At 40.6% G+C, this 7,487-nt stretch overlaps 1 non-coding gene across 1 annotated transcript; it reads right to left on the bottom strand.

Annotated features, from left to right (window-relative positions):
- Window positions 1–4,876: 4,876 nt before the first annotated feature.
- Window positions 4,877–4,950, bottom strand: TRNAI-AAU (transfer RNA isoleucine (anticodon AAU)). The gene has a single exon. It is a non-coding gene; the product is annotated as a tRNA-Ile (tRNA).
- Window positions 4,951–7,487: the final 2,537 nt, after the last annotated feature.

The raw sequence follows: 7,487 nt of genomic DNA, 5'->3' as shown, positions 1-7,487 counted from the left end.
TCATTCCGCCCAATATGCCAATCCTCGCTTGCCTAAATAAATTCAGATCCGCATGTTTCAGCACCGAGGTCTCGCAAATTATTCGTACTCCTACATACATTGGTCGCTTGGATCATGCATATAAAATTCGGGAAATAGATGCCAGAACTAGCCGACTCAAGGACTCCTTCTTCCCACGGACAATACGGGATAGCAACTGCAGGGTTATAGATAGCAAAAATTCCACTTGCCACCCTCAGCGTCCAAAAAATAATTAGTTCTACTTAAATGCATGCTCTTCCACTAACCTTATGTGTTTTGTTATAATAAACCATTCTTTCCGAATGACCTCATTCGTGTTCTGTTAAATCTATTTTTAAGTTTCCCTTTCAATCCCTCGTCCCTCTCCGCGAGGGGACATTCCTGCTACCTGCAACGTTCGGTCGCATTCCCTGCCTTTTACAGACTCTTTGGGGGGTAGAGTGTTTTGTGGTGCATTTTCATGTGGTAGTGATGTTTCACATTCACGTTTGCGTGTTATAGGATGGCTTTCGTGCTGCATCCTGGGGTGCAGTTTTTAGTTGTTTTGCGGTATATGTGTTTGCATGAGTATTGGATGAAGGGATTTTTGCATGAGTGTGTGCGCTGCTGTGGGTGTAATTTTCCGTGCTGTTTTTTTGCATGTGGTATTTTTCCTTTTTACGGTTGGTGAAACCGTAAAAACACCCCCCGTCACACACCCTTGCGGCGGCTTGCGGGGTATTATGTGGATGTAGATGTAGATGCCTAACGTCCTTCTCCCTGTATCACATTTCAAAAACGGCGATCGCCTTGCTTCAACGACCAAGTTTCCACGCCATACAAAACCACGCTCTGTATCAAAGTTCCTACTAATATTTTCTTAATATCCTTACTTAACGTTCTCGTCATCAATTCACTCTTTTTTGGAAGCTTCTCTGCCTAATGCAAGCCTTCTTCTCATGCCCCTTATAATTTGACCATTTTGATCCAAAACACTTCCTAGGTATGTAAACTGATCTATCTGCTAAAGGTTTTTCCCTCCAAATGACCTACCTTTGTTTTCTTCGCATTGATTGCCATCCCGTACCAATGACAATGATTTTCTAATACGCTCATTAATGATCGAAATCACTAGGGTGACTGGTTAAATAAAGCTTGATAAGCCGCACTTCTGCCTGATTTCATGTATTTCTCGTCCACTTTCATTCCTAACGCCAGTTCTTCCCATACCTCCTTCACCATTTCCTCAACGTATGCGCTGTATATACATACGAGTGATGATGGACACCCCTACCTCACTCTACTGCCTAGAACTTCCCATCCCGTCTTACCGTCCGCCACTAGCATCTGAGCAATCTGAGACAAGTGCAGATTGCGGATAAGTCGATTATGCCGCCAATCTACCCCTTATCTTCTCTAATACGAGTATCTCGTACATTCATTTATTTTATGACAAAGCTCACAATCGCTACTGATAGAATTAATTAATGTACATTAAAAATTAATGTTTATGTGATATCATCACGCATTCAACAATGCTGTCTTTTCCATCATATTCAATAATATTTCCAGACGTTCTCCAACATGTTTAGATCGGTATAAATTAAATGTAATCACACTTTCTCAAAATCTACCAAGCATACAGGAACATCCTGACTATATTCTATGATATATTCCTTTCCATTTATGTTCTTTTACTCTGGCAATGGCATCCTGAGTTTCACTTCCCTTACTAAGATCAACATAATCATCTCCTACGTGTTTCATTGTCCTGTTCTAAAATCTTGAATTGTTTATCTTCAGTACTACCACTACCCCAATGCGTAGCCTTCGTCCCCTCGCCATTCCGATCCGAGAAAGATAATGACCATGCCTAATGAAAGGTTCTGACCTAACGTCTTTCTCACAACTTTAGACAAAAATTACTTGGATATTTCACTAATTCTTCAGCATTTCTGCTGAATATCAACAATTCCTAGTGGGTTGATCGTTTTCGTATTTGGCGGTGTTTTTTTTACCCCATTATCTCGTACAATTGGCAAATTGATGCCCTTGCCTAAATGATTTTGGCTTTCTACTCGTAGATACAAAAGATATACCGAAAATATCTTCTACGCAATTGATTCATTCGTCTAATTTGATTCTCTTCCCATCCCAGTTAATAACTTTCCTTTCTGGTTTCGCACGATCGGCTTAGTTTTTCCTTCGCTACCTCCTGGGATTTATCTTCCCTTATTATACAACTAGATATCTTTCCCCCAGGCCCTGGGGCTTCTTCATATCCTCGCACTGCTCTTTCCGCCACATCTCCTTGGTCATATGGATTATTGGCCTGAGAGAATAAACGAGTCTACCGAGGTTATTATTTACGGCCTCGCAATGTATTGACGATTTGGACCACCGGGGAAAAATAAGAGAAAAAGTAACACCAATCGCATTCTCAAGTACTTGCTCTTCCCCCTCGCGATGCGCCATTACGAATAAATCAGGCATAAACAATCCTTCCAAAGAAACTGCGGAAGATGCCGGAACAGTAACTTTTAACGGAGACATCCGCTAATGTGCATTTCAATGCAACAATTTCAGAGTGTAAAAATCATTCGCTTTGACTGGGATTCGAACCCAGATCCCTTAATATCCGGTCGAGTGCTTTAGCCACTTAAGCTACCGAGGCGTCCTCTTAAACTCAGAAATTTTGGGGCTTTTAAAGGAACAAGATGTTGTGACGAAATACCGCACATACAATGTCACAGGCATTCGTAGTCGTGCGCGAGGCGCCACAGTCCACGAGGTTAAAGCCAACTTTAAACACTTATGGTGTTTTCACTTTGACAAATTCCAAAGAAACTGCGGGAGATGCCGCAACAGTAACTTTTAGCGGAGTCATCCGCTAATGTGCATTTCGAATGTTCATTTGAGGTTCATTTGGGTTCGAATCCCAGTCAAGGCGAATGATTTTTACACTCTGAAATTGTTGCATTGATATATATATATATATATATATATATATATATATATATATATATATATATATATATATATATGAATACACATAAAAGTATATATATATATGCATGTATATATATATATATATATTTATATATATATATATATATATATATATATATATATATATATATATACATGCATATATATATACTTTTATGTGTATTCATATATATATATATTTATATACTCTTATGTATATCTATATATTTATATATATTTATATATATATATATATATATATATATATATATATATATAATACCTCTGAAAAATATTCAACACCGCCGGGATTTGAACCCGGGCCCTCTGGGTGGGAAGCCAGTGCGCTAGCCCCCGCACCATCTCGAACCCCATACATAAATTCAGTGCGACAGGTATGGGATGAGAATCAATATTAATAAAACAAAGGTTATGCGATTCTCTAGAAAGAAAAAGGCTAAGCTAAACATTAAAATAGGAGGGCAAAAACTAGAGCAGGTAGAACAGTTTACGTATCTCGGAAGTGTTTTGGACCAACGCGGTCAAAGTAGTGGGGACGTAAGGAGAAGAATTGCGCTAAGAGGCTTTCACAAGGAGGAGGGAGTTAATGACAGGGACGTTGAGTAGGGATTTTAAGAAAAGAATCGTAAAAACTTTGATATGGAGCGTAGCTATGTACGGCGCGGAAAGGTGGTCATTGAAACAGGAGGATAGACGTAAACTGGAGGCTTTTGAAATGTGGGTGTGGAGAAGAATGGAGAAGGTGAAATGGACAGAGAAGAAAACAAACGAGGAAGTACTTGGTAAGGTAGTACTTGGCGAAGAGAGGGGTTTGTTGGGAGCAATCCTATGGAGGCAGGAAAAGTGGATGAAGGGGGTATTGACCGGCAGCGGGATGTTGAAGACTGTAATTGAGGGGAGAATGTTAGGAAAACGAGGAAAGGGAAGGAACAGGATAGGGATGTTGGACGGGATGAAGGGAGGAAGAAAGTACTCAGAGCTGAAGAGGGACCTGAGGTAGGGGGGGATGTTGTTTTTTGCTGACGGTCATAAATTGTTGAAATAGTAATTTTGTCCATCCAAAAACCTACCTTAATCGTTAGATTACCTAATAATAATAATAAATAATACACACACACGAATGTAGACACACACACACGAACCAATTTCGTGTTGTCATCATTCCATTTTCTTCCCTCCTAATCATGGCTCCTCCTCTATCCATTGCTTTTTGAATCTATCTATTTATGGTCACTATTTTTTCTTCTTTAGATCTTGCTATACCGCTGTCGTCTAACTAAATGTCCTCAGCGATTCCAACCCCTTTTCCGAACTCAGGTTATTATGATGAAGTGCGTATTTCGTAAACTTCATACCTTCATTCTCGTCAACGCCTCAGTTCTCAACTTCTCCAACACCCTTTTTCATGCTTATTCTTGTTCAATTTTAAATTTCATTTCGCAAAAGCTATATCAAACATGGAGCTGTAGCATTGAATGGCTCGGGAACTGGGCCGTTGAGGCAGAGGGATTCGCGATGATTGGGGGCTTTGTGGCTAAGTGTTGAGGATGCTGAATACGACGATGGAGAGGAGAATGAAGGGCAAAAAGAGTAGCGTAGATTGAGGAAAGGAATAAGCCCTTTCTGCTTAATAAAAGGAGGTTGAGGTTGTACGCGGAATTGAGGGTTTCATTGCAGTGTGGGCTACCAGGTTGTGTCTAATTAGACGAAGCTAAGAAACCCTTAACCATATCATTATCCAAAACACATATTAAATGGTTACTTACGATTATTAATGAAAAATACATTTCTACACATTTAAACATCAATAACTAATACAAATACGATACTCAATGGCTGTAACGTTGACAATTTTCGGATAAAAAATTGGCCCATGGGGGGATCGAACCCACGACCTTCGCGTTATTAGCACGACGCTCTAACCAACTGAGCTAATGGGCCATATGACTACATCATCTTTTCATTTAGTCTTGTTCTGTTGCCAGTAATCATAAGTTTTAATAATAACCTAATGTTTTTCTGATCTCCGCTCTCCTCCTACAGGTATTCTAAATCCGATTATAAAGGACAGTCCGAATCCTTTATAACCCCTTCTACGTTAGCTTCTCCTGCTGTTACCCCTTACTGCACCAATGAGTATTACCGCTTAAAGTCTCCCTTGATGTTAAAATTGGCCCACGCAGAAATCCCACTTCTTTCTCGTTGTGTTGCAGAAGACACCATCGTCTTTCCATAGTACATCTTCGAAGGTGACACCCTACCTACCCGAGCTTTTCTTAAGATTCTGCGGTGGTACCAATCTCAAATTCGCCCATTATCCCTTTCAGTCGAGTCAATAGACTATCGTATGTCTCCCTTCTTCGATGTAGAACCCCTCCCATTCCCTCTCACTAAAGCCTGGAGGAGCTGTTTTCTTGGAATTAAATTGGATCTAAGGAGTGATTGATCATTTCATTAAAAGCCATTGTGGCCTGATGAATTCAAATTATAAAATCTTTAACACTTCGACCGTCAGATTTAATTTCACTTTCAATATATTTCAACTCCTGCACTGTTCCCAGTCTACGAACGTTATTCACGTGAAGTAGAGCAAATCGAGTGTATCTCAAAGTAAAATAATACGCTAACCGAATGAATACCATCATTCTTAGTTTAATTTCCTAACCATCCATTTTAAGTTTTCCATCTTTCTCACCATTTAATACATCCCAAAATCTGCGCCCATCATCTTGCTCCATTGACCAAGTTTCTCAGTCGCAAAAAAAAACACGTTTAATGCCAAATTTCACCCTAGTGCTTGCTTAACTTCCTTCAGACTCAACATCCCTGCAACCAATTCCCTCCTTCTTTGAAAATTCTTTTGCGTAATTCTTCTTCTTTTGTCCCTGCAATTGTGACCATCTTGATCCAAGACACAAAACCAAAATGCGAAAACTCTTCCACTTGTTATACATAGGTCATTGCCTTCTATTTTAAAGTTTGACTCAGCATTTCTCCTTCTCGAGAACCTCATAACCTCTACTTTGTTAACCTTGATTCCCATCCCATGCATATTGCACTGACTTTCCAATGTGCTCGGAAATGCTGGCAACCCCTTGGCTGACTGGCTAAATGAAGCTGGACCATCCGCAAACCTAATCCAATGGATTCATCGGCAATTTTCATTCTTATCTCCAGTTCCTTACCTATTTCTATCATATATTATTATCATACTTTTTAACTCAAATGTCGAGGAAAAAAACTCGCGTGCAAACTTAGTTCAACAACATTTTCTTGGAACTGTGAGATTGGCTAGGGCTTCCTACAAGCTCTACAAAACAAAATTAGCTCAAAACACTATCTTCGGTCTCATTTCATTGCAAACAAAATTTCTATTCTTTCAGGGCACAGTTTACACTAACATTCACATCAAAATCCACTGCTAGGGTGGGTGGCAGGGGGTGAATACATGCCAGACTTATTTTGCCCCGAATATTTTTGCCCCTACCGCGGTCGGACAATGTTATTCTGATACCTTATCGTTCGTGAGAAATATGACACCTTAAAAGTATCTGTTCTCTCTAATTTTACTAACATGATCTCTCCTACCGCAGTACGATGGGGGTAATAATACATTTTCAACAACACTGCTAAAGAAACTCCCTATTTATGCAGGAGATATAATTTTTAATTTGATAATAGTCTTCCCACCTTGAGGACCCAGGTTCGAATACCGGCGGGATCAGATTTATTTTTTCAGACGCACCCCGAGTCATACTTGAGATGACAATTGGAGTTCGCCTCGAGTGGAGTACGCCGTCCGCCGAGTGGGATGTTAAGTTGTGTGTGATCCCTTGGAGCCTCCCTCTAATTAGTGACATATCGACCAAAGGTGTCTCTCCAGCCTTTTCCACCGGTTCCGAGAAAATCCTACAACTACCAATTTACTTGGATGGCGGAAATGACCTCAACTGTGGGAAATCTGCCATAATGACTACAACCCCTTCACTAAACTTCCCTCATTCCACTTGTCCCTCTTCCGTCATCTATGTTATATTTCACACCCGGTATATTTCAACACAAACTCACACGACAAACAGAGCATTTCCACTCGAGCCAACAAAAAACCCTTCGCTCCGCCATTTACCGGAGTCCTCTACAACCCTTTCATTCAATCTCTCATGGGTCCAATATAATCTGAGCATCGGAGGGCGCTAAGGCACCCGGGTCCTCCAGACCGGAACTGTTACCCTAACTCGTTTAACGACACTGAGTGCGGCGAGAAGCGGGGAAGGGGAAAGAAAATGGAGGCGACAGATTACGGCCGAGTACCCAGCCAGCGCCATAACATGCCTAACCCTTAAAGCATTTGGAACCTTGCCTCCATAAAAGACACGTGTTTGTGTAGGTGGAAAGGGAAGGAACTGTGGCGCCATCTTCCACTGCATCCTCCTATTGCCTCATGCTGTGAAAATGTGGGAGTACGATTCACAACTCTT

This window comes from Hetaerina americana, unplaced genomic scaffold, assembly GCF_022747635.1.
Source record: "Hetaerina americana unplaced genomic scaffold, ioHetAmer1.1.p SCAF_11, whole genome shotgun sequence".
Classification (NCBI taxonomy): domain Eukaryota; kingdom Metazoa; phylum Arthropoda; class Insecta; order Odonata; family Calopterygidae; genus Hetaerina; species Hetaerina americana.
Note: the sequence above shows the minus strand (reverse complement) of the source record. Positions and strands in the feature narration are given on the sequence as shown.